Source organism: Gallus gallus, chromosome 1 (assembly GCF_016699485.2).
Source record: "Gallus gallus isolate bGalGal1 chromosome 1, bGalGal1.mat.broiler.GRCg7b, whole genome shotgun sequence".
Taxonomy (NCBI): domain Eukaryota; kingdom Metazoa; phylum Chordata; class Aves; order Galliformes; family Phasianidae; genus Gallus; species Gallus gallus.
In genome coordinates this window covers 124724439-124752114 of record NC_052532.1, presented here as the reverse complement: position 1 = coordinate 124752114, position 27676 = coordinate 124724439, and the positions used below count along the sequence as shown (strand labels likewise).

At 41.3% G+C, this 27676-nt stretch overlaps 1 protein-coding gene across 6 annotated transcripts in view; it reads right to left on the bottom strand.

Annotated features, from left to right (window-relative positions):
* The window catches only part of MID1 (midline 1), a 241684-nt gene that overhangs the window by 135908 nt on the left and 78100 nt on the right, over positions 1-27676 (bottom strand). For 2 of the 6 annotated variants that reach the window (NM_001397665.1, NM_204129.2), the window contains exon 1: positions 2740-3007. The exons of the other annotated variants lie outside the window; for them this stretch is intronic. The gene's annotated coding sequence lies outside the window, so the exon portion shown is untranslated. Of the gene's footprint in view, positions 1-2739; positions 3008-27676 lie in introns of those variants that run through there. 6 annotated transcript variants of the gene reach the window in all.

Here is a 27676-nt window from a genome sequence, read left to right as displayed (position 1 = left end):
GGTTTTTTTTGTTTTGTTATCTTGCAACCATGCTAAATTCCTTTAAAGACTGCAGTTGTAGTTCCCATCGTTATACCTGCAGCATCCTAGCACACCAAAATGGGTTTGTTTTCCTGTGAATACTTGAACTTCTACAGGTGCACAGTGACAAGATAACAGAAACACAGCAACAGGATGGAAATTTTTCTGTTTTGGTTACTGGAGCCTCTGTGCAAGGTCATTAATTCTATCAGGCAGCAAGGAGACAGCTCTTGCTGAGGTTTTCAATAAAACAGCAGTCATTTCTAGCTGATTATACCTGTCTCATTTACAAACCTCAACACAGCATCCTATGCCAACCCCTGTTACCCGCTAGGAACCAGTGCTCGGTACAGTGGTAAAGTTGGTTGAACCTTATCTGCTCAACTAGCTGCATATTACATTTCTACAGTAACTCCCATACTCCTTTTGTGGAGGTGAGTGCATCTGTATCAGATATGCTGTTGTTCAGTACCTGCCGGCTGCCTTCAGGCCAGTTCAATCACCAGCACAATACGCAGTCCTATTCCAGGGCTAGCAACGTGCCACCTGCCTGACAGTTAACTCTTCAGCCCCAAGTTAAGCTGTAGCCTCCACCAAGATCATCTCTAGGTGGGAGAAGCTGGTTTCTAATCCCAGTATAAGAGCAGGGAGTCAAGTCAGGCCCTTCCACCCTTACACCATCTGGTGTGAAGATGGAGATGGGAGCACCTGGGAGGGCAGGAAGGCAACAGGACAGGGAGGGAGAGAGGACACTGTGTAGGGGCTCCGCACAGGAGGGCAGTAAATGGGCCAACAGGAAAGCCATCTGCACATTCCTCTTTCCCATAAGAATGGGAAACTACAAACAGGGGCATGGGCTCCAGGTGCACGTGATACTCATTCTCCGAAGTGGCGGCCGTAACGACTTCCTTAACGGCCCCATACGGTTAGTCCACGGCTCGCCTCAGCCCTCAGCTCCCACCCAAACAAGCAGCCACCCCCCCGGCCACCAGCCCCCTCGGCACAGCCAGCCTTCCCCTGCCAAACCGAAAATAGCCGCGCACAAGAAAACAACCAGACCCGGGGAAATACTTTTAAATCGTTCCCTTGGCTCGGGGTGCGAAACCGCACTCGGGGGCAGGTGTTTCAACAAGCTCTGGCAGCCCGCCCTTCAGCTGGCCCTGCCTCCCTACCAGCAGCAGCTGGGCCGGGCGGCGGGAACCCGGGGCGTGCCGGGCCATGCAGGAGCCGGCGCTGTGCCTGTGCCTGCACCGCTCCTCAGGCGGAACGCCTCCATCCTCCCTTCACCTCTTCCCTCAGAGCGGGAGGGAGGGTACCCGGGCTTCCTCATGTCATTCGCCTTCTTCGTTCTGTTTTAACCCACCAGCTACGAAGCTCGGTAAGACATAAAACCAGACGCTTCAGGTGAGCGAAGCGCGTGTTTCCCAGAGCGTTTTACTATTTTTTTGCTTTTCTTTACTGTCAGCCTGCAACTGCTTCTTTCTCTGTTCCCCACCGGCAACCCCCTGTGCCAAAGTACCCTCTTGCGGTGATAATGACTTCTGATGACTGCGTGCACCCCACTGACCAAGCTGAGGTACGCGGTACACAGAATGCCCTTCATTTGGCTTCGCAAGGACACGAATTTCCCTCCCTCTTAAAAACAACAGGAGTATTTTATTGTCTGGTGGGAGAAGGAAATACCATTCCCCCCCCCCCCCCCCCCCCCCTCACCTGCATCCTCTCCTTCCCCCTTCTCCACCTCCCTCCACTCAGAGGAGAGCAGGGTGAGGAAGCTGAGATTTCCCACCACGCTTACAGAAAGCAAACACAAAACAAACGCTCCGTTTGCACTACAGGTGCAAAATCTGCACACGCACTCCCAGGGCGCGTAGTCTGAAAGTCCCACTGAGAGCTGAATGAATAACACCCGTACAGAAGAGTACCTTCGCTCGTTTCCTCGCATTTACCCATTGGCTACCTAGAAAATAACACAGTAAGTGCAAGATTCGGAAGCAGACTGGCAGGGCTTTGTGAACTAGGACAGATTCAGCCTTCAGACCCGGCCCCACCAGCTTGCCTGGCTCCTACAGGCTCCTCTAACTGCATGTTGTCGTTGCAAAACTAGAAGCAGTGAGAATCAACACCATCTCACCACTGTTCCTTTTAACTGAGCGAATGAGAATAAAAGCTCCTTTTGTCCCTTCAGGTGAATTAAAAAAAAAAAAAATCTCATTTGAATAATCTTGGGAAAAAAATTCACTAGAAAACCCATCTTAAAGTACTTTTGTGAGGCTGTAAGACAGCTTGAAACTACCACGTTTTAAAGCAATCAGAAGATTAAAGCACTGGCAGGCAAGGAGCTCACGCAGAGCAGTTTAATAAATTATCCCCGGGCTGAATTATTGGCGTGTTTAGCCCTATAACACAGCGAGCCCTTTCCTTTTCCATGTCACGGAGACAAGCCCACACAATGCATGCAAGCCACGGCAAGCGGGAATTGATTTACGGATCTCACAGACGTCGTTCGCCCCCTAAACAGGCGCACAGCGACCCGCACGGCAAGGAAAATTTGAAAATGGAAATAAATAAATCTCTTATGCTTCCATTTCCCCCGAAACTTACTTTACGAGAGGTTAAGGGGAGAAAAAAAAAAAAAAGAAAAAGAAAGAAAGAAAGAAAAGAAGCTTCGGTGCCGCAGAGCACGGCGCTCCCGCCGCCCGGAGCCGCGCTCCTCACCTGCCTCATGGTGAGCTTCCCATCATCCATCCAGCCGGGAAGGGGCTACGCCGCGCCGCCGGCCGCAGGGCAGGGATCCATCAAGTTTCCCGCTGTACGCAAGTTTTTCCCCCCTCGTCTTGGCTGTTTTTACTATTTTTCTCCCCCCTCTCTCTCTTCTTTTATCCTTTGCTAGGGGGACCCTTCCTAAGACAATGTCAAGTTTCCTAGCCTTCCTTCCCAGCCTATTAAAAGTCAGGAGCGGGGAGGCAACTGTCCGCCTGGCTCCTATTTCAAACCGCAGCGCAGGGATGTAGCAGTTGGCTGAATCAGGCCGTGCCATCGCCTCGCCAATCAGGAGAGAGGGGAGGGAGGGAGGAGAGCTCATAAAGGCTGCCGACCGGAGGATTAGGAAAGCTTTCAAGGATTTGAAAGACTGGAGGCAGCTGGAAACAGTGTCCAGGGCTATAAAGAGGGAAGTTAATTTGAGGTGGGAGAGATTATTCTCGTTTAACTGCTCTGGGTCTGCTTAAAGGGCTCCCGGGACTTAAGTAAGAACGTGGGGATGTCCAGAGGAACTCCCCACGCCCCACAGCCACGCAGAACACACAGCAGCAGCCCTGCAAAGTGGCAGTGTTTCATGGTAGTAGCAGCCACGGGTGTTCCGAATGCACCTATTTATTTCCTCGTGTCAGGTTAAGAAAGAAGTTGTGTCGTAATGAGAGCAGAAAGTTAGGAAAATGCCATACGCCAGTTGCATGAAGAGCAAGTGCTGCTCTGCTGTGAGATGTTGTCTTGGTGGCAAATCCTCAGCCACCTCTGCCTGCTTTCCCTTCTTTAGGGTGATTTCCTGACTTCTGAAACTTCGCTCCTTGTGCAACATAATACTGGAGCCCAATTGCGACTTCAAAGGAAACATACACATATTTCTGATTTTAACAAGATCGGCTTTTATCTGCTGCCCCTCAGTGGCTTCCATTAAAATAAACAAACAAAAAGCCTACATACATACATGCATATATATATATATATATCCCAAATCTGTAGTGCCATTGTAATGTGAGTTACGCCTTTCTTGAGTCAAAAGCAAAGAAACAGAAAAGTGGAGAAACAGAAAGCTGCAAATTCACAAATTCATACCACCCACTCTTTTCCAATTTCTTTTCCCCTCGCCTTCTATCAGTTCAGAAAGCCATTAGTCTTTCTGTTTCCCTAAAGGGAAAGCTGTCTTTTGATCTCAAGGGGACAATCAGGCAGATCTGATGACTGAAGAAAAGCTCCGACATCATGGATTTGCTTCTGTGAGGGTTTTATCTACCACGGCAAAATGCAGTCACTCTCCAGAAAAATTCCTATCAGTACAAGAAATCTTACTGAACTGAGCTGCAGGAAAAAAAAAAAAAGTGAAATAATAAGTTGTTAGAGTGATGTGCTGCCAGGATTTTAATTAAAGGCTTCTTAAAATATATTCCCTTTTAGCTTATAAAAGCTAAACGTGATAGATAAGCTCCAGTGCTGGGTATGTCACAGGGAAAGGAAGGTCTGAAAAATCTGCTTGTTTGCTTTCTCATTGAAAAACAACAATGATTTTTCTCCTAAGTGCCACCAAGAGGGGAGTTTGCATAATACTGGCACTGTCCAGCTGAGAAGCAAGGAGGGATGGAGGGAAAAGCTGATGTAAAGCACTTCATCCCAGGCCAGCTGTGCTCATCAGGTACATGTTCTGAAGTGGGAGGATCCCATTATGCTTCACTTGCAACACAAACCAAGTATCTCGATGGCTATTCACAACACCCTGCACAGGGTAAGACCAAAGCAGAGACAACTCATTGATCCTCCTGTGATGGTCTTGTCAGGCGTGCTTGCACAATGGCTCTTAGCAGCTGCAGTGCACAGAGAGGGGTGCATTAAGAGCACTTAGCAGGAATGCTTCTCCTCTGATGCCCAAACATAGCAGAGTGGACACGTGTCACTTGAACTGAGTACGTGGTATGCGAAAACCTTTTGCACTGGTTAAATCCGGGAGGATCCCCTCCAAGATGCATTCAAAAGGAGGGTAATAATGCTTTTTTGAAGTAATTGGTGCCTTAGAGAGAAACTCTGTTGGTGACAGTGATTTAGATAAAAGTGCAGAATTTAAAAATTAGCAAGGAATAGGAAGCAAAGAATACAAAAGGGTCAACGTCTGAACTGGATTTACTCCATCTCCAGAGACACAATGGCACAGCTAGATGGGAGGAACAAGAGTTTGGATGCCAGTTTGGATGCAAGAAAAGACTGGTGCTGGTTTTTAAACCTTCCTCCAGATATTTGTTTTCGCATTTGTCACCCAAGTGTATGTATGTGTGTGAGAAAGTCATACCATCTTCAAGGGAGGGAAAAAGGATTCTGGCCCCGAAGGAAGAAACTTTTACAGTCTGTCCAGTGGGAACTTGTGGAAGAAAGGCAGCCAGAGGAGGTGGTACCAGGTGGAAGTTCAGGCACCGCCAAGGGCAAACACCTGCATCACTGAGAGCAAAGTCATGGCTGGGAGCCCCGCAGCCTTGGAGGATTCTCATGGATGTATGTTAAAAGACAAATGGTTACAAGGACAAAGGGCAGAATGAAGGTTAGCTCAGTGGTAATCAATACAGTGAACAAGTCTGAAGGTTAAAAACTGTGACAAGGCAATGGCAGTGATCATGATACCAGAAATGCAGCACTACTTCAAAATCTGAGACTTCTACTTGTTCTCATTTGTTAACTAAGCCTTCCATAATTAGCTATATTCTTTCCAATAAATTGCCACATTCAAGAACGGTTTCAAACAGGTGAACCAAATGCAGAGCAACCTAACATGGAATTACTTGATCACTGGAATTTTTATCATATAAAGCAATGTTATGTAGTCCAGGCCAGCCAGATCCCTGCCAGTAGCACTGGGTGCAAAATGGGAAGAGGAAAAAAGGACTTCTTCTCATTAGCTAAATTACAGCTGCCATGGATGTCTTTCTCGGTGCAGAGAATTCAATATAAGCTGCAATCAGAAGAACCATTCTGTGTCTTTACTGAGCTGGTCCAGATAGAGATGGATCAGACCCCAGGGTCTGTTATACACAGTAGGAGTACAGCAGAGAAAAATATGACCCAGCACATAGGCTGAAAAGAACTGAACCTAGCTTGAAAATCAACATTTTAAGTGTCTTCAGATATGAAGTCTGTCACAAATAGATTGCCTTTCCTTTGCAATAGACAACTGTAAAAGCAAAGATGCGTGTGTTTTTTAAAATAAACAAGCAGCGGAACAGTTGCACTTTGGGATGAAAAGGTAATATTCATATTCAAACTAATGTTGCAATTCATTTCTGATGCTTTTAATAGTTCCTCCCCTAGCAGATTCAAATTGGCACCTGCAGGAAGACTGGGATGTTCAGAATACAAAATGCTACTTAATAATCTAGATAACACTAGAATATATAACTCCAGGCAACTCTGGAATGTAAAAATAACCTCAAGTAGAGCTGGCACAATAACACTTGAATTAGAAAGCTGTAAGTTGGAAACATTTCTGAGACGATGGCATAAAAATTAAAAGAAGTCTGAAATACTATCAGTATATTTCAAAAAGAAAGCTGTTGTCACAATGTGAAAGTGTCACACTAATTTTAAAATACATAGCTGATGAATATAAGAAAGTGCAGAGTTGAACCTTGCAAAGCAGTACTTAACTGCTTTTATCAACACTGCTGTGGTAAATGGAAGAAAGATGAACTAATTACCCTGGCAGAGTGTCTGACGTGGGTATTTAAATGCACATCCAACAGAAGTTCAAAAAATAAGACCAGCAATGTCAGGCAACCTTCAATTTACAAATGGAGACTGAAAGCTACAGCGTACAAAGTCCTTAAGGCTGACCTTTGGGAAATCCATTACCTTTCAAGCAAGATGACTCAGCCTCTTGGCAGGGTATCACTGAAAAGGCAGAGATGAGAGCACACTGCAGCCCTCTCGGGGGAGCAGTCCTCAGAAGACCATTCCCTTTGCTCAGTTATTTACAGCATCCTTCAGACTGCTCTGGACCCATTTGAGGCTGCACCAGCCACAGGCAAGAGAGAAGGAAGGTGTCTTCAGAACAACTCCTTCCTCCATCGCTTACACAATCTAAACAATGCATGACTCAGACAGACAGAAACATGGTACGAAATGATCCATCTATACCCGCCTTAATGACAAAACTGACTAGACTTTTTGATTCAGCTATTTTAATCAAAAGACTATTAACTTCTGGATTTCATTTCACTGCATCTGTGCTACAGGGCAGATGCTTGATCTGCTAGGCTGAACAAGTTGGTGCACAGTCGCCTGTAATAAATCAGTGGGAAGAAATCTCTGAAAGTCTGTTCCAAAACTATATGGAAGTACAGTGAGTTAAAAAGACTGGCAAAGAAGGATGGTAGAAGGACGCAGAGGTTCTAAACCATCTGATCTCTAATACAGGTACATGCAGAGTTTAATACAAATCATAATTAGTTTACTGAGGTTACTTTTTTTATTTGCTAGTTGATGGTTGGCAATGATACCTCATTACTTTTAAAAGTAATAGTTAAATGACATTGTTTTTTTTTTCTTAATACTAAAGATTTAAGAAGCATCCATGAAATCAAGAATGATAAAATAATAAGACAATATGCTTTATGTTTCTGCAAGCCTTCATTAGCATGGGGAATAAAAAAGAAGCAATTTCATTACATTGTATTTTCTATCAACAACTTATTTAGTGACTGACTTCAAAAATCAATTATGCAATGCATCATGTTACACAAGTAAAGATTCAGGCACATATCAAAAGCATCTCTCCACAAATCCCATGAAACAAAGTACCACTGTTGGGAAGAACAACCTGCATTTCACTGAGTTGAAATCGGATGTTTCAGCTCGGATCAACACAGCTAAATTTGCCTAAAAATTCTGGTCAGACTAAAATCTTTTTTGTTTCATTTTTTTCTAGGCAGAAAAAGCAACAAAATTTCCGCAACAATCTATATTTTCTCATAAAACCCAACTTTACAAGAAAGCCTACCCTAGGAGTATTCCCTCGGGGAATTCTCCTTTATCTTTTCTTCCCACAGTTCCAACTATCCATGCCAGCTGCCTCCGTGTGGAAAACGGGCTTCTGTGAAGCAGGGACAGGAGATGGAAAAGTTATCTGTTGGTTATACAGCAACACAGTCAAATAGAAACCTCGTGTAGTAAAGTTTTCTTTGTCACAGGACTCAGAATTGTACCTTAAAGAGCAGCAATACAAACTTCATCCAGTAAGCTGCTCATGTTCCTGGGCAAGGCATTTGGTTTCCCCCCATTCTAATTCTTCAACTTCGTATTGAAGCTACTTTTGCTTTCCTAAATATGCAGTTATTTCTAGAAAATTTTGTGTGCGTGTCTGCGTGTTTAACAGAAACACATTCAAATTTTGGGGTAAAATTAAATGTAAACTCTCCTTCTGTTGAAAAGAAAGGAGTTTGAAGATTGTTTTCCCTTTCTCTAGCCAGGATGCCAGTGCATAGCAATGTCTGTGGTAAGGATTAGGCCTGCAGGGGGTGAGCAGGGGAATGACAACAAAAAACTAAACCCAATTCTGAAGTCCTTTTGCTTAGGAAAACCTCTTTATACAACTGGGAATGTGCGAATATACATGACTCAGGGTTTGACTTGTAGCCTCTGGAGTTCACAGGTTACCCTCAAGGTCAGTTTACTTATGAAACACCGAATTAGTATCCTTTCCCATTGCTTCAGCATGGCTCTTGGTACTGATAATGTTATGCAGTTACGTGGGAAGTTTTACTCACAGGAAAATCACATTATTCTAATTTCAAATGAGAAAAGCAGGAAAAGAACTTAGGAGAAAACCAAAAGAATGTTCTTACCAGAAAATATTAAGTTAAGCAATTCAAGGATGTGGACAGACACCACAAAGCATCAAAGCAGCAAAGCAGGAAAGAGTCATCCCAATGGAAATTAATGCTTCTTCTCACCAGGAGCACTGCCTAAAATTCTTTCTGTACACCAGCACAGGAGAGGTTTGAAGCACGGCACTGTGAAGCAGGCCCATTGGGAGTGCTGCTCTGAGGGGACAGGCCTGGTCATGGCTTGCCCTTCTGCCTGTGCCAAGTAGTCTTTTTCTAACCTCTAAACTGTTTTCAGATGGTACTTTTATGAGCCAGTGTACCTCATTCTTTTTAATTACGGACATATATAGTGTAGGTTTACCAGTTTCCAGAAGAATTTTTACTTTATTTAGCTCACACTTCCAGATGTGTCCCTTCTTGGGCCTCTCATTTTGTTACATGGCACTGTCAGCAAAAGACAATGACAGTAAAGGTAATGCACTTCTCCAGGTTCCAAGCAAACCAGCTTCATAGTTCAGTCCTTTGATTCTTGTACTATAAGGTACCCTTCTTAAAAATACTAAAATAAGTATCAAATTATGTTAAAATAACAACAACACCACAAACTGGTCCATGAAGATTCTATTTTTTATGTTCCTAAACTTTTTCATGAAGACCAGTAACTTGGAGAATCTGATTCTGATAAGATTTTGGAATATGAAGGCCAGCACAGAGATGAAATGCATACCATCAGGCTCTAGTGCTGCATTTCTTACTTCCACAGCTTATTACTAGTCTGCATTAGTCACTTTGACACAGATATTGCCAAGTTTGTCATACTCCATGAGTACACGTTTTTCTTTATAGGGAGAATCAACCATTCTAAGCCATGCTTGCAACACATTCTCCACCACCATTATTTTGCACTGAGTGCAAGGTTAATGCATGCCTTCTAAGCTATTTCATGTAGATTTTAATCCCCGGTGCCACACCTTGCCATATACGCACGTACTCTGTTTTTCCAGCATCTTCATTGTCTTGTATTTTGCAGTAATACACTGTGAAGTATATCTCAAGTATCTAAGAGAAGGCTATAAGAAAGAAGGGAATAGACTCTTTAGTAGAGTCTGCTGTGATAGGACAAGGGAAATGGTTTCAAACTTAAGGAAGGGGTATTAGGTTGGATATCAGATAAAGGTGTTTTACAGTAAGGGTAGCGAGGTGCTGGCACAGTTTTCCCAGAGAGGTGGTGGAAGCCCCATCCTTGAAGACATTCAAGGTCAGTCTGGATGGGGCTCTGTGCTGTAGATGTCCTTGTTCATTGCAGGGGAGTTGGACTAGATAATCTTTAAAGGTCTCTTCCAACTCAATTCTATGATTCTGTGAGGATTCCAGCTCCCATTTCATAAAGGCCTTTTTCATATACTGGGCACCAAGAAGGTCCTTTATGTAAATGGCAATTGCAAGTGAAGTCCTGGAGATTCTGGATCACCAAGTCACTCATGCTTTCATTGCTTTCAGTCTCTGGAATCCTTCTGGGATTAAGAGGGAAGAAGTTGGTACTCTGTAGCACAGCAGTTAAAAACTGGACATGAAGAACCCTTGGTACATACAAAGGTGTTGAATTTTGCTGCCATGTTGCCTAATGACAAAATGACTTGGTAACTGTTGACTTTGCACATGTGAACTCAGGAGCAGAAGTTTATGTACACAGTATAATGCAATTCACACTGAAGTGGGAGATAAATAAATATTGGAGATTTGAAATCAAAGACTTCCATGATTTAAATAGTTTCCATACATCTTTTATTAAGGGAATTCAAAATTCACTAGGATCTTCAGTTAACTGAAAACCACCTGCCCCCCTAAGTAGTTCATAGACTAGACAAATAAAGTCTACTACAACAGTCCTTTGGGAAAAAGTGATGATACTTTAAGAAGATAATTCTGCAGGCCATCCCTGCATACTTAGGCTTGGGGCTGTGGGGCACAGAAAAATTATTCTGTCATACCCATATTTTAAACTGCAGAAGAGTAAAGCTCTGATCACTTATGGCTTGGAAACTGAAAAGGAAGAAATAGCACCTAAAATGCAGAGCCTAAAATGACTCAAACTGGCACTACAGATAGTTCTTTATTGTTACAGCTTCATGTGATTCAGAAACCTCCAAATAAAGTAAATGGCTTGGCAGCACTTGTAAATTAATAACTGCTTCAAGGGAGGGAACTGATTAGAAGTGTATTTTAGGTCCCTCACTGTGCGTTCCCATGTTCAATCAGTGTAGGAAAACTTTCCCTTTAATATTGCTTGTTGGGCCACCACAGACCACCAAAGCCTTCAGAGCAGTTAGCTGTGATTATGGGCACACTGCGGGCAATGGGTACACACCATTCTGCTTTTTCCTGTCTCCTGCATTTTCTACACATTTGTCTTTCAGTGTAGCTCTCTCCAAGAGATAATATCATTAACATTCAACAAATATTAGCAGAGCATTTGGTGCACAGTTCATTAAGATATTGCAGTGTCTCAAACAGGTGATAGAGGAGTTGCTATGGTTACTATAGCCGCTTAAGCTGAACACTAAATAGGTTCACAAAACATATATTCCTACTTGTTATGTAAAATATTAGTTACCCAGCTGGCATTCATTTATGCACTCCTTTTATTTTGTCAAGGACTTTCCACTCCTTCATCTTTCAAATAAAGTGGATTTTAGTGTTGTTTGGAGAAAGGAGAGGTCACTAGCCATTCTCCTCCTTCAGATAAGGGGACAAGTTAGGTAGCTCATTGTATACCCTGTTTATAATTAAATCTAAAAATGACAGCTTCACTGTACTAGAAATGTGAGAGCTTTCATTTTGGAGGATTTAATGAGTCATGGAAACATGTTTACAAGCATGCAACAAGCCCTCACTACACAAAGAACTCAACATTAGCGTGGCAGTAGACCATATAGCTTTTAATGGCCTGAACTTTCTGTTTCTATTTCGCATGCAGACATTGCCCTGAGATTGTCCCACCACCACCATCTGATCCAGTGTTTCTTTCAGATGGGATACTTTTTTTGCCAAAGGACCTGAAGGTGATATTTAGGAAGACTATTATCAGGCATGCAAATTTGGAGAAAAGTGTGTCACATCAAATCTTGACAGCTTAATAAGGTATTACTCATGGGCAAATGCTTTCATGCACTGCCTACTCAAAAGGGCAGGTTGAAAAGAGTTACCATAAAGACAACACATTTGGTATTTTCACCCTTGTCTTCACAATGCAAATAAAGGAAAGTTTCAACATACTAATTTCATTTCATTTCATTTCATTTCATTATTTCATTTCATTTCATTTCATCTATTAAAGTATCCAGGATTGAGAACACACGCAAAGTTTCCTAATTTTTATGATGATGAAAACACTCTGGTTTGGTTTTCTTTCAGCTATTGTGACCACTGTATCCCTTATACTTTATTTCAAATATTTTCAGTGACTTCAGTTGTAGTTATGAGGTGGAATCCTGCCACTATGAAACTCATTTACAGTACTACCAGCACAATTTTTAATGAGCTGAAGGTTTCTAGGATTACATCTATATTCCACTGATAAAATAAAAGCAATAAAGGAGAAAAAAAAAAAAAAAAAGAGAGAGAGAGATTCCTCTAATCTAGGGTAATAACTTTAATGCACTGGAACACCTGTTACTATGCAAGAGTTAGACGATAGTTAAGTTTTGAGTAAGACTAAGCAAGAGCAAATGCGCTTGCAACTTCCAGATCTGCTTTCACAACCTTACCCAGAGAGATTCCTGGGAAATGAGTTAATATTTTGCATTCTGAGGCAGCAAATTTTTATAGCAGTACTGAGCAACAGGGTAGGAATTTGTGTAAGATAATATACTGAGCAGATTTAAGTACCAACTAGGCATTTACCTTGTGTATTTTAAAGCATAGAATGTTGCATATTTCTAGAATCAGAAATGGACATAACATATTGTTCTTGCAAGGTGTGACCATGTTAACAACTAGGGCACCTTCTGTTAAAGCTATTAATATGTGGCTTATCACTTCATAAAAGCTTGAAATCACAATGCAACAACAATAAGCACATGTGGCACATATGAAGTCGATCTGCGAACACAGCAATAAGCATTCACCAAGAAGCATTTTTTTTGTGCTGTGCTTAGCAGAAGTAAAATTAGCTGTGTTTGTTCTACAACTGCCACTTTTGTTATCCCCAAAATAACCCATCCATACTCACTCTGTGTTTTGGTTCCTTTCTGAAGAGTAGGAATGTCTCGTTGCCTTCTCTTTCCTCAGCACGCACCAACCTGACTCGCAGTGTCAGAGGGTGACAGTGATGTCAGCCACCAGAAGGCTTAGCAACTGTAATGAAATCTGTTCCCAAACCTACAGCCAGCCCTCTGTTGACCAAGACAGCTATCATCTGGTATAATGAGTCTGTCACTGGTTTCAGTATTTAGGTACTCATGGCACTTAAAATAGCAGATAATTATAGGAGCTATCATGAAAAAGTGGATGGGGTGATAAATGAATGAGACAGGGAAGCAGGAAAAGCAAGTGTACCAAACTCAGGAACGCACACAAACTGCAAAGGCTGTGGGATGAGGACATTTCTCAGGAAAACAAGCCACTAAAACCTTTGTGATATAGAACTAAGAGGGAGTAAGGAAGGGTGCGTGTGTTAGCAAGGAGTCGGTTTGCGATTGACTTTTTGGATGGCTGCCGTTGAAGGTCCCGATAGCGGAGCGGGGTGCGGGACGAGCGCAAGGCGAGATTGGCGCTGCCTGCCCGCTCCGTGCCGGGCGCAGAGCAGCCCCTGGCGGCCGCCTCCCCGCTCCGCTATCGGGACCTTCAACGGCAACCATACGTCAAGTCCCCCCGCTCAGCCGACCTCCCTTACCAGCACCGTCGGCAGCGCTCAGGCTGCTATGCCAGATGCTTCCGAAAGAAACGGGGCTCCTAGCTGGAATGATTATAAGGTGAGTGTAGTATCGGTGCGTACCAGGAAGCACATTTTATTACACTTCGTGCCCCAGCTCTATTACGAAGCGTGAAGTCTGTGCTGGGATTTCTCAGTAGTTAAAGTCTTAAAGGCCCACGAGTTTGCATACTTGAAATTTGTGGTAGATTTTTTCCCAGCACATGCCTAAGCCCCTTGGGATGAAAGAAAAAAAATATGAAGGACCAGCTTTCTGCTTGCAAAAATATGGTGAAACCGCTGAACTCTGACCATTTAAGCAGAGCGCATTCCACATTAGCCTATAGCAACAGGATATTCTAATAGTCAGCATAAAGGGAATAAAAACACCAGCAAATAAACCCTGGGATAACTCGAACCATTCCACTTAAAGCTATGTGGATATCAATCCGTCTTGCTCATTTTCGTCTTCCTTCTGTCTTTCCTGATTTTACACATACTTTGTGTTAGCCGACAAAAAAAAGGTACCCAGAAAACCCAAACACAGAAGTTGTGAATCGGACAAACGATGTGGTTTTGAATGCCACATCCAGATGGAACAGAAAGCGGTTCAATACCAGCTCTACAGAGTGGCTCTGTGGAAACAACGTCATTCCACTGATTATTACCTCCTCCAAGAGTCGTGCAAGAAACACATCCTCAAAATGAAATGAACTCTTATACCTGCTTGCACTCACAGTTTTCTAGACTTGTTTCTTCCTAGATGCACAAAGAATGGGGAATTTTGGCATAAATCCCACTATTTCAGCTCTTGTGAATAATAAGCCTCGTATTATTCGTGGATGTGAGCAGGTTGAATCTTTATACTGAGAAAAAGCAGAGCTACAATTATTATCCAAGCCTGAACTCCTTTTGAAGATAGATTTTATTCATCCTATGGAAAATGAACAAAAACAACGTAACCTCACCTGTAGGCTATGCGTCCTCTCCCAGCTCGCCTATTCATAGTATTTCCTTTCGGGAATTCCTCTATCTTTCACTCAGTGATTTCTTCCTCTTTCTCATGCTTCCTTTATTTTAAGGGTAGTTAATGAAACTACACTTGCCGTAGTAATTCAGCAGAAAATCAACAGCTTTGTGCAAGATCTTGACTCTTGTGAAGAGAGTGGGACAAGAATAACCCGTCACTCCGAGCTGTCTCCAAAAACAGTGCTGCTGACAAATGAATGCCTGACATGGAATCATAGAATCATAGAATCATAGAATCAAAGAATCATAAAATGGCTTGGGTTGAAAATGACCTCAAAGATCATTTAGTTTCAACCCCCCTGCCATGGGCAGGATTGCCAACCACTAGACCAGGCTGCCCACAGCCACAGCTTATTGTTCTACTTTTCTTCGGTCTCATAAAAACAGCACTGAGTGGAGGACAAGTTTTATTTAGCTGAGTATTTACTATTACTCTGTATTTCATCAGCCGTGCCATTAATATGATACTGTGGTGGTTTAACCCAAGAGTGTGGGAATTACTGAGGGATATGCTTATTTTTCTAACAAAAGTTCAGGCATGCCATTATTGGCAATCTATGGTATGTCATCAGTGTCAAAGGCCAAATAGTTTCTTGAAATGTTTGGGAATCAAGTATATTCTGAACCTGAGGAGTCTCTGTTCTCACTCTGCCATTCACATGCACGCATGGGAGTAAAAAAAAGCAGAATGACAGCACCTTGCCAAGATGCTCTTGAATACTCCTACTGCTTCGATTTTGATAGCACACTCAGGTTCTCAGTGAGACCAGCATGTATACCAGAGAACAGACTAACCTTGCCAGCACGCCTTGGGCACTTCTCAGGCAGTTTTGTCTCTGCCTGTACAAACAACGGTCCCACAGCATCAGACCCAACCTTTTTAGAAGACAATTTCCATCTTACATGGCATGGATGTCAAACCATTTGGCTTGCCCAAACTGCGCTGAGTGAAGGGGAATTGTCCTGGGTAGCATCTATAAAGGTTGCTCCATAAGAAATGCCTCCTAATTATTTCTATGGAAACTATAACAGATACAAAGAGCACGATAACACTGCTTAATAGAGAACATTCTCAGTCACCAAAAAAAAAAAAAAAAAAAAAAAAACAAAACCTCTTTTTCAACATAGTCACCACCATGAGCTATGCATTTTCACCAGCAATGAACAAGAGCCTGCATGCCATGCTTGTAACAGTCTGCACCAGTGGAGGTGACCCACTGTCACCACTGTTGAAACACGCCATACACCCACTGCCTCACTGTGCTCACATCCACTGTTTGGTCTCCATCAATGCTCAGGAAGCACTGATGAATGTCAGTGGGTGCCATTTTTTCTACATAGAGTTCAATGATACACCTGTGTTTCATATGCACTTCTGTGTCAGACACAGTTTTGCCAGACTGCCCCTCAGCTGTCATCTGTTGCACAGCAACAACATGTAGTGGAATATTGTCAGGAAAGTTCAGCCTCTACTGCCATACCACCAACATCCACCTCTGATGTCATGGGCTGACATAATAAAATGGGAAGCATTACTTTCAGGACAGCTCTTGTAAAATATATAAAATAGTTAATATATAAAGAAACAAAACTTTTTTTATGTTTAATTGAAACAGTAAAAAAGAGCAACAAAACCATAAAACTATTGGCATGTTTGACTTCTTTTTGTGAAACTAACACCTCGCCCTGGTTTGATGGCGGTGGTTGCAATTCTTAGTGAGTGCTCAAGAAAACCAACGGAGATTTTTGATGAAGTTTTACTCTTCCTGTGCTTCATTCTTGAAAATAATTGTTGACAAATGCATGTATTGATAAAAACCAATGGCATGAATAAGATGTGACTATGAAACGAGGGGTATTTCTCTCTGGTAAGAGAGGGCTTGTGAAAGTCTGGCAAGGAGACATGATCAAATTTTTGATTGCAACTGTATACATTCCATTTGAAAATTCACAGGCAATATATTTGTGTCAACTGAAAATGGAGTCACAAATAAACCAAAAAATTGATTTTTTTCCCCTCAATCTTGAAATCTATTCTCAGATTTCTTTATCACAATAGAAAGCACAGCTGCGTATTTTTCACCGTTCACAGGACTGTGTTTAGCCAATGCATCAAAATCCACAAACATATTTGCCATAACTTGAGTTGGCACTGCACTGTTCCCTCCCCAGGCCTGGATTTCAGCCCAGATAGGGTTCATAGCACACCAGTTTTTGGTTGGTGCTGAGTGATGCGTGCATTCTTGGAGCAGAGCCACTGTCACGATGAAGTGGCAGCGGGGGGGTGGCTGCAATTTGAGCTGTGCTGTGTTGCACACGGCCGCAGGCTGCACTTTGGACATGTCCTCTATATAGCTTCTTCCACGTGGAAGTGTATCTACCAGTTTAGTATCTCAATAATACTGTGCGTACTGACACAGCATGTCACCAAGAACACCCAAGGAAGACATCTGGAGGGTATTAAGATGATACCCATTAAGCAGCTGTGTGAACAGGTCATTGGCAGCTTGAGGAGCAGAGTGTTTTTCAGCAATCCCAAGATCTGTCTCTAAGAACAGTGTAGATCCACCATATCACTGTGATAGATGACCCTTAGTGAATGTGTCATTCTTTGTGGACTTTTGGACTGATCTTTCCCTTTTACATTTTATGAACAGAGAGGGTCCTAACCCTTTCCTTCAGCAATAAAAGATTCCAGCTTGATTTTTCACTACCTCTTAATTTCTCAGTAAAGTGTCTTGCATCTGTCATTAATACTTTCTATTAATGACCTTGATGACACACATAAGATGAAAGTTTCTGGTTGAAAAAGTTGTAAATGAAAGAACTGTTACTACTCTGATTTGGTCACACCCTCCACAATTAGGTGACATAATTATTTCATTTTAAGCAGTGTCCGTCTGTTATACTTCATAGACACTGGCAAACAATGTTAAAACATTCATTACATGCAACAGAGAAGAAGAAAAAGCATTTATTTTCAAAATGTTAATGTTTCTGAAAGATACTTGATTAGAGTCTTGAGTTTATCATCAGTTGCTGAAGCCCAGCCTGAAGCATCAACACACCACCAATAGGCATTGGCCAACAGTCTCGTTTCCATATGAAAAAGCAATGGTGACTCAGTACAGCTCTTTTGTCCACAATACTCAGTGCAGCATCCTCCACAAAACATGATATATGCTTTTTACATCCCTTTCCAAGAAACATTTTATAGCACCTCTCAGATCTCTTATTAATGTTGTTTTTTTGTGTTTTTTCTTTCCTGTGTGGTATGAAGCTAAAGGTTAAAAAGGAAAGAAAGGCTTTAAAACCAGGAAGGCAGGAGGAGGCCTTTCCATCAGAAACAGGAGGCTTTAAACTTTTACAGGAAAATTTTATACAAGAAGAAATCCTAATGTGATTAACTATTAGAAGAAAACTGAAATAGTTTGCTTATAAAAAAGACAAGGTTAAGAAGCTTCTGGCTTATGCGCAAAACTGAAAGTAAGCTACAGTTTCTGTTTTGATTGGGTGGTTGCTTCTCAATAAATATAAAAGTATGTCCTTAAAAAAATAAAAAATAAACAAAAAATGGATAGTGGAGCTTTACTGCTGCTGTGGCTGCCAGATGTCATCACAAATACTCTGATGGGAAAAGAGAGAATGATACTCAATTGTAAACCAAGACTCCCTTTGAACTTTGATTTGAACTTAACCCAACAATAGAAGAAAATACATTTCTTCACTCAAACCGAACCACAAGAACAGCCACCCTTGTCTTGTTTTCTTTACATTGCCCCTATCTTGAATTAATTATCTTTAATGATAGTTTTGCCACAGCAAACTTGATGAAAGCAATCACTTTTGTATTAGAAAAAGGAGAGGGAAGAGGGAAGACCAGACATTGTTGAACATATACAGAGAAATGTACGCAAAGCTCCATTCAAATCAGAGTAGTTATCCACTGAATGATCCACTGTCTCCAGATCAGAAATCTCTGATTGGAAGAAGCACAGCAGAAAGATAACAGGGAGATATATAACAGCGGGAAAACTTTCCTACGTGGGCCCCATTCTTCACTGTGAAAAACCGAAAAAAAAGCTCTCCGAATAAAATTCTGTTTTGCACTTGAGTGGAAAAAAGGGCTGAAGGCAACCTCTTCCCAATGGCTTCAGTTCAAATTACAAGGATATCGTAGTTTTAAGGATAAAGCACAAAGTTGTCCAAATGGTAACATGGACGTGTTCATGAAAGCTTTGCTCGTGGGCTTGTTCATGAAAGCCTGGCAACGCATGTGTTACCTCCAGCATCTCAGCACATTTGCCCTGTGACATTGTTCTGCGTGGGTCCTGACCATCAGAGGCACTCACTAAGGAGCAATATCTCACAGGCCAGGAACTCAGAATCACACACATGAATGAGAAGACTGTCTTAAGTTTTATGATCATTCTCTTCAGTGCTTGTTACTGCATTCTGCCTGCTTCTGAATTTCCTGTAAGTGATTGCACATTTGTTCCTTATAAATACTTATTTTGAAACAGCTTCAAGTTGTCCTACAATTTTGTTTCCTCCCAGACTTTTAGCAATAATTAAACAGAGCAGGCTTTAACATTTGAATCCATTTCAAGGGAATGAGGATACACTGGAGGCTGTGGGAAGGGGTGTACGCTCTCAGAATGAAAAGAGCACATGGAAATGCTTTTATCCCATTAGCACAGGCACAGAAGGCTGCTGTAATACATCTGCAGCTGTTGGAGAATAGCGTGCAGATGAGCTCACAGCTGGGTCTGAATGGGACAAGGATCCTGCACCCTTTTTAAGGAAAGATTCATAAGTTGTCCTCTGTAGTCCCTCCACCTCTGTTCCTCTCAAACTTTCTAGGGGTTTAATGTAGAGCAGTCACTCATAACCACTTCTGGCCCCATGTGTCCTTGTGGGTCATTAGCTTCTCCACAGCGTCCTACATCTCGTTACCACTTTGCATGTCATTACCATCCAGTTTAAGTGATGTAACACTTCAGTAAGCAGCTTTAACAATGTAAGAGTCCAGAGCACAGCTGACAAATCAGTGGCATAAACAGCGTGGAAGCTGTATGAGCTCCTGTCACATGGACTATATCCTTGGTCGTCTGTCTCAGGAAACATTCAAAGACTGAAGGCGTTCTTTTGCTCCATTTTAACAGCATAACTTAGATGTTACACTACAGAAGTCAATGGGATAATGAGGAGCTGCCATTTCTTACAGATCTGTCACAAGGCTCTAGCTATTTGATGTTTTCTGTGAAGCATCAGCTCTTGATACCAAGTCATTATGTGAGAATCACAGATTTATTTTCTTTTTTAAAAGGGAGTTAGCCTTTACACTGTTGCAGAGAGAGAGCTGACAGTCTGACCTGAGTATAACCCCACGATCTGAAAGCCAGGGGCTAGAGAAAAGGAATGCAGAACTGTCTTGAACATGTTATGATTTTTAAGCTAAAACACTGTGACTGTGGAAGAGTTGGAGCCTGGCAGGAGGTCAGTGCTTTTCAGAAGCTAGCTTTCTTTTGCAGGTAAGAAAAGACCCTCCCCATTTTATGCAAGCCCAGGCAGGGAGCTCCTGGAAGGGAAATCTGGTCCTGCTGTAGCTAATAAGGCTGTTGCGAGCTTCTTTCCTTTGTAGAGCAGATCCAGAGGAAGTTTCTTAAACCACACTGACTTCCTGGTTAAATACCTATTGCTTGAAACTATCTTTGCGTCATTCATTAGCTTTGGCTGAGGCTTTGCCACTTTTCGTATTGGAGTACTACAGAAATCTTCGTCCCTGAAGTCCACTCGCATGCTGTCCTGTTTCCCAGCCCCATGTGATGTTCAGAAGGGCTGCCTCAGTAAGACACAAACCATACTGTTCACCTAAGCACTACCTTTAAAAAAAACCAACAACACCGTGTAGTTGACATTACAAGCATTTTAATTAAAATATTCATTACCTACCCTCCTGACTTCCCCTGGAGCCAAACTCTGGCAAATGCTTCTGTGTAGCTATACGTTTGTATACAGTTCTGGGGTTTCCATTTTTCTGTTTTTGGCCAACATTGCACAGACCACATCCTGACACCACAAACCTCAGCAAGCCCCTCCGGCCAGCTCTGGGTGTGGAAGGAGGCAGTCAGCTGCTGGGGCAGGAGGACAGGGACTCCTGCACACCCCTCGTCTCTGCAGCTGCAGCCTCAGCACTTCCTCTAGTCCTCGCCCTGTATCCCCTTTCTTGTTTCTTCCTTTCTCCCAACACTTCTCCATGACAGGAGCACCCTGACCCTGCTGCTCTTTGTCGATGATGAGATGCTGACGCTTTTTCATGCATCAGCCCCCAGGCCACAAGCAGCACAATAAGCAACACTGATCTAAGTAGGACCTGTGGGATCCAGTCAATGCCTTGTCCTTATGCTGCATTTCAACCTACTGCAGGCTCATGTTTAGTGACAATTTGACAAAGCTGCAATGATCTGTAAAGGAAAGCAAATATTCCCTTAACTAGCTGAAATACTACAGTTCTTATCATACTTCTTCATATTTCTTTTTTTTTTTCTCCAGCTTCCACTGCAGCACCAAAGTGCAAAGACACAGATTAATAGACAGCCTTGTATGAGTTAGCAATGGAGAGCTGGGCCTGGTCACTACTGGTCACTACCTGATTATAAACCCTGAGTTGGGCCACACCAGCAGTGCTGAGAGCAGGAAGGACATCTTCACAGAAATATACAGAAAGCAAAGGGAACAGTTTAACTGAGCAAATACTGTACAATGATTAAAAAGAGCAGATATAAAAGTACATCCATACGTGTACATGGATGTGTGTAGGCATATGATATCCTGTTATTATGATCATTACTTACTGGCACCTCCCATAATCCTGTTTATTGTAAAACGGATTAATCACAAGAAAATCTGTGATTGCACCCAAATTATTCCACCCCAACAACAACAGTGGCAAGTTCCTGGCACTGCCAAGACCATATCCTACCACTTCAAACACAGTAGCAGAGTGATGCATATGTTGCTGTCCATTTCCATGCTGTAAATATTGAGTATATCATTGCAGAAATGCACTAGTATATGTTTTAACAAATAATTAGGGAAATATCATCAGCTAAATCCAACCATGATGCAGGTCATATGAATGCAGACTGTCCCAAGGAGTGAAAACTAAATAGGCAGTCATTGCAAGAGTGCTTATTCAGAGACGGATTTGGAGAGGAAATTATAGGCCTACGCGACTTTCACATTGCATCATAACCAGCTAAAGAGAGGCTGTAAATTCTGTAGATTTTTCAGTTGGTAGTGTTGAGAACATCAGCCTAAATATCCATTGTATCCAGGCACTAATTGACTTGTTTCCCTTCGGAACTTAACATCGGAATTAAGCTGGGCTTGAGCAGCTTATCAACTCTTGCACCATCCCAGCTACACCAAGTCTTGCAATGAGCTTCCTGCATGAATCTGTCTGCTCAGAGTACACTGTGTGACTGGGGACATGTGGCAGGTCCGCACATGGAGCCTGATGCACATCTGATGCACATACCTTGCTGTCTAAGCAACTGGAGGTAGTGCAGTGAAGATTTATGTAGGTCATGGCAAGAAGCCACGTAGGGGCAATCTAATATCTTGGAAGCACTTACTAGTCAGTTTTCTTCTCCAATCGGATGTGTCTATGTCTTCTGGATTTAGGCACCCATATGACTTGGCATCTCAGGCACTGTGCTGCACTGCATGTCTCCAACTCTTGAGCAAGCAAACACAGGGCTGGCTGAGATGTCCCTGCTCCACCAGTGCTGGTTATCCTTAAAGAGCTATTGGAAAACTCCACCAATCTTGTTTTGCTGCTTAGGAAGGTCTTTTCTCCAAATGACGTCTTACTGTATAGCTGTGTATGTGATGTTAACTAGACTAGATATGTAATGACTAGATTAAAACACCTGACAGTGGTATTGCTGAGGTTATGTCGGATGCTCAGAAAAAAGTGCCAAGGGAAAGGAAACAAGCAGCAGTTTTAAGATAAAGAGTTAAAAAATCTGCTATTAAAAATTCAGTGGCATCTTGTTTCCCTCTGGCAGAGAAAGGGAGAAGCAAGGAAAAAAACCATCAGTATTACTGTTCACTATTGCTTTTCTTAATAAATTGAGCTCTGCTTTTCCAAATGCTGTGTGATCTTCTGCTGGGCACCTAATGCCTGCTCCATCTTCTTACATGTTCCCTGTGCTAAGAGTATCTAATTTCTTTGTTGCAAGATGCTTTGAGACATAACAAGTACGAAAGGAGCTACAGAAAACCCAATTCAATTTTCTCTTTCATATCCTAGATAACATTCAAAGCCAAAATGTTGCCCTTAGATGCATATGTGCAGCTTTGGCTGTAGCCACCGGGAGTTTCCTGAACATACCTGTGGGGAGAACACAGGCCTTGAAGGTTTCAAACTGCTCCAATACTGGGGAGAAAAGCTTTGGAGTAATCTTTCAAACATGTCTGCATCATGCTGCATCCATTTGAAACCCCTTAATGTTCATATCCATAGCAGTTATGCAGCCAGAGAGGACCTGTTAAGGTCACCTGCCATGGAAAAGAAATTTCCCATGACAAAAAGGTCTTAAAATGTTTTACTACAGAAATATACATACATTTTATACAGAAATACACTTTTCAGAACTTAAAACAGGTTAAATATATGAAGCTTATATTGTCCCCCCTTTTGGGGTGGCAGACTTTATTTACAAAGCCTATATATTGCTATAGCAAGACGTATTCATAGTTGAAAAGTGCTCAGGGCATTATGACAGATAAGTGGATGGCAGTGAATGGAAAATAAAACCAAACGGAAGCTCCACCTGGCTGAATGGCATTAAGATTTCCCCACGGGAGTCATATTAGGATGCAAGGTTTTTCTCTTCCACTTGCTTTAACAATGACATGCATACATAAATAAATAAATATCACCCACAGCACTCAATAATTTATTTACTTTGTTCTGGTCATGAATGTGCTACAATAATATACAATACCATATAGGTGATAGCAGAGTTACTACTGGTGATTCTACATTATTGTAGCTCTAAAATCGCATGGTTTAATCTGTTTGAAAGAGCAAATGCAATGGATATCTACAGTCCTGCTTTTACTCCTAGTTTTTATGATACCTATTCCCTGGTTTTAAATGGGCAAGACCAAATCAAGATTTTAACAATTACAGTCTTGAGGGCAAAAGTAAATCTAGCAGAACAAGGACTAATAATTCCAAGGATGCTAATGGCAAACACCCTCATGTGTGTAAATAATTAATTGCTTTCTTGTTAACAAGTTCAGATTTTCCGTTCTCTGGTTAATGAGCCCAAGGGTCAGCTTTTCTATGAGAAATAGAAACATTTAGGATTCTGTCTTACTAGCCCATAACTCATTTATAACCTCTCATGGCATCAGGTGCAAAGATTCAAGATTCAATTTATTACTCCAGGCAATTCCCTCTTTAAAAGATGGTGCAGGTACTCCACAGAAATAAATGAAGGGAAACATTAATGATGTAAGACCAACAGAAGTATGCCCTACAGAGATCATACCTTCAAATTCATAGAGACACATCAAGCCGTAGAATGTCTTTTGTACTTATCTGGAAAGACTATAAAGCCCTCTAATGATCTCATATAGAAAAAAAAATATAGAATTAACACCATATTTTTCACATGGAACAGTACGGACTACAGCTCGTCACTTTTCTTGGCTTTCTTTTTCTTGACAAACTGATTTTTTAAAGCTTTTCTCAATTGGATCTAGCATTTCCCAATCTCCTAGCTCTATAGAAAGATGATAGCACAGAAATTAGCATAACAGAGCCAGACAGCTAACTGAAACAGAACTGAAACACAGACATCCTTGTCCAATTTTCCACTTTCTCCAGCAGGATCAACAGTCACATAAATATTTACTTTCCATGTATGCTAAGCTTAATTGATGCATTGTTAATGACTACAATAGTGTTCAAATATCCATGACTTCAATTCAATAGATTCCACCTGCTCTCCCAATATGTCTCCCCGGGACTGATTCCAGGAGAACCTCTTCACATAGACAGAGAAGATCATCTGTGAAAAATGCCCAGCGCTCTGATCATGAACACTCAAAATCTTCGCTCAGAAATACTGGAAGCATGACCAAAATTCTGCCACAATTTTCCTTTCTGTGAAATGGGAGTACTTTGTACAGAAAAACACTGTGTAAATGCTAGTTAATTATAGTGTTCAGACTTCCAGGAGGATAACTAATTACTGGGATATATTGAACACAATGTATTCTGTGTATGATACAAGATAATTTTAGATCTTTTGTTCTTTTAAGGGACATCACAAGCCTTCTAATGGAAAATTACCATTGTACTGTGGAAAATAGTTGTTTGCTCTTACGACTTGTGAGCTAAGGATCTCAAGAAAACATTCCTCAATATTACCATTTTTTGTTTGCTTTGTTTCTTGACTGCATTTACTTGAATTCGGTATTTTCAAAAGTGAATCCAAAAAACTTAAAGCAATGTTCCAGAGCTACTGAAAAAGGCAATGCCATTAGCTCTTTTCAGAGGAAAGTAGATTGGGTTGGTCATTAGTAAACACTTTTGCTGTTAAGTGTTCATTTCTAGCAGTGATTAAATATTTCAGATGCTTCTGTTTGAAAATTCCTGCACGCTACTTGGGTAGGAACGGTCTTCTACCTTCCAAACATTCTAAATAATTCTTCAGACATTAACATTATAAGAACAGCGAATTTAAGTCATTAAAGGAGAGACTTAACTCGCTTACATTTTAAAATTTACACTTAGGGGTTAAATTTTAGCATGCGAGCTCCTACTATAATGGAGAAATACACGAATATCCAGAAGGCATGGATGAAAAGATTTCAGAATTTCTTTGGAATTTTAATTTCCTTCAGAATTAACTGAGATACTATCTAACATTTTGATTTGCTGAGGTTACAAGAGATAAATCTTCATTTTTAATTAATTATCCAGGATAGATATAAAAAAGAAAGGGAGTGAGGAATATATGAAGCATGCTAATAATACAGACCAAAAGTCCTCCGCTGATGTCCTAGTCCCAAGGGTAAGGAGAAGGGATTTAAAGAAAACAGTTTGCAGATCTACTGCCCATAGCTAAAATACAAATAAATTATCCAAATTTCAAATATCAAACCACCTCATGAATCAACATTTCAAAGTGTCATTTACAAATATGCTTTCTTTACATTTTCCAGCCATTAACAACTGTTTTTTTCTGGTAATGTTACTCATCCCAGCAGCCATTTTCAGTTAGTGTGGTCTGCAGTAACTTCAGTGGCAGGTCACATCATTTGTGTTTAGGCTAAAAAGTTTGTACCCAACTATATATTTATACATAGGTTAAGAAATATTGGTAACATCTACTTTAAAGCAGTATGACAACTGCAGATAACTGCTGATTTGGTTTTAAATGGTTGGGTCCATGAAGATCAAAATTGGACTTTTTTTTTTTTTTTTTTTTTTTTTTTGCCTAGTATATTAAAGCACTATACGTCAAAGCAATTTTCAACACACTGTATTTAAAGACATGAAATTCTTATTTTATGATGGTAACATAAGGGCTTCATTAACTTAAAAGGTTATCTCTTCACAAAAGGATTCAGCACACTAGCAAATAAAACTTACTCTTTTTTTTCTTATTTCAAATTCTTACAGTTCATCTAAAACTTACAGTATATTCAGAAATCAAATACAAATATATTTATAATTATATATAGAATACTTTTTTTTGATTAGTGACATGGGCTGAACAGAGCAGAATGATTTGTACTATAAACAGAAGAAAGGATTTAATACCAAGAAAATAAGCCTCTAAATAAGAGGGAAGACTGTCACTAAAGCCTGAAAAGATGGATTGAACATAATGAAGCCTTTGAAATGAAGTAAGAAATAACAAGGCATTGGCAGGCAAATAGACCAAGGAAGCTTCCTGGATCTTTTCCACTAATAAATTCTCTCTGTTTTGGCAAGAGATTGCTGTAATTTGTCAGTGGTTTTCATCTCAAGGAATCTTTCATTTATTTCTGTAATGAGGGAAGACTTCCTATGTGGGAGGCTGAGACACCATTCCCCTGGGTGGAAGGCCAAGGTAGCATTGGACATACGTGCAGTGTTACTGATACCAAAGACTGCTCATACCTCTCCTCAGAAACCAACCAGAAAGCAACGCAGCGTTAAACCCAAAGACAATAGAAAATGTAAAGTCACAAATTGTTCCTTGTTCTGCTAAGCTGTCAATTCCAAACTGAAGGATAAAGTTTTTTCCTTGTTACCACCAGAAGCTCCTAAATCGACTGTCTTAAAAGCAAGGACAGAATACACACACAGTGTATCTATTATTTGCACTTATACTCTGCACTTCTGTGATATTGAGAACGTGTAATGCCAGAGCAGAGTTTCTGGCTTCAGCATCAAAAGAACTTCTTCCCAGTAAAATTAAACATTTCAGCACAAGATTTTCCTTTTAAAAATAAAAATATACACTGAACATTTCCACATATCACCGCGTGTTCTTTGCTGCAGTGAAAGATGTACAGCAAGGAATCAAATGGGGAAAACATCTCCCAGTCTCACTGGGAGTTAGTCTGCAGCGAGGCTAGCTTTTGGAAACAATATTTGATAGTATTCAAGGAATTTTGAAACATATCTGCATGGAAAAAGTCGATTTTTGCTTGTAAAATAAATTAGCTGCAGACTACTAACCCTTTAAACAAAACATCGGGAGAGACATTGTTAGTAGAGATGAAGTCCTGCCCAGCAGGTTGCTCAGCTACAAAGGCATAGTTAAACTGTGCTTATCCCAATTCCACGCAGGCTCCTGTGGAGAGATTCCTGGGGCTGTGGACATGTGGAACTAATCAATGAGATAAAACTGTCCACAATTCTTAAAAAGCATATTCTGTGCCCCATGTGATTTTGACAAAAATCTGTTGTTTAATACCATACCTGATCCAGGTATTGGCCAAACGCTGTCCTCTAAAGAAAGATACTATACTACCTCATGTATTCTACACAAAGCTAAACAGTTTTTAACTAACTCCCCTTATGAGAGCTTTAACAGTGCTATGGAAAACAGCT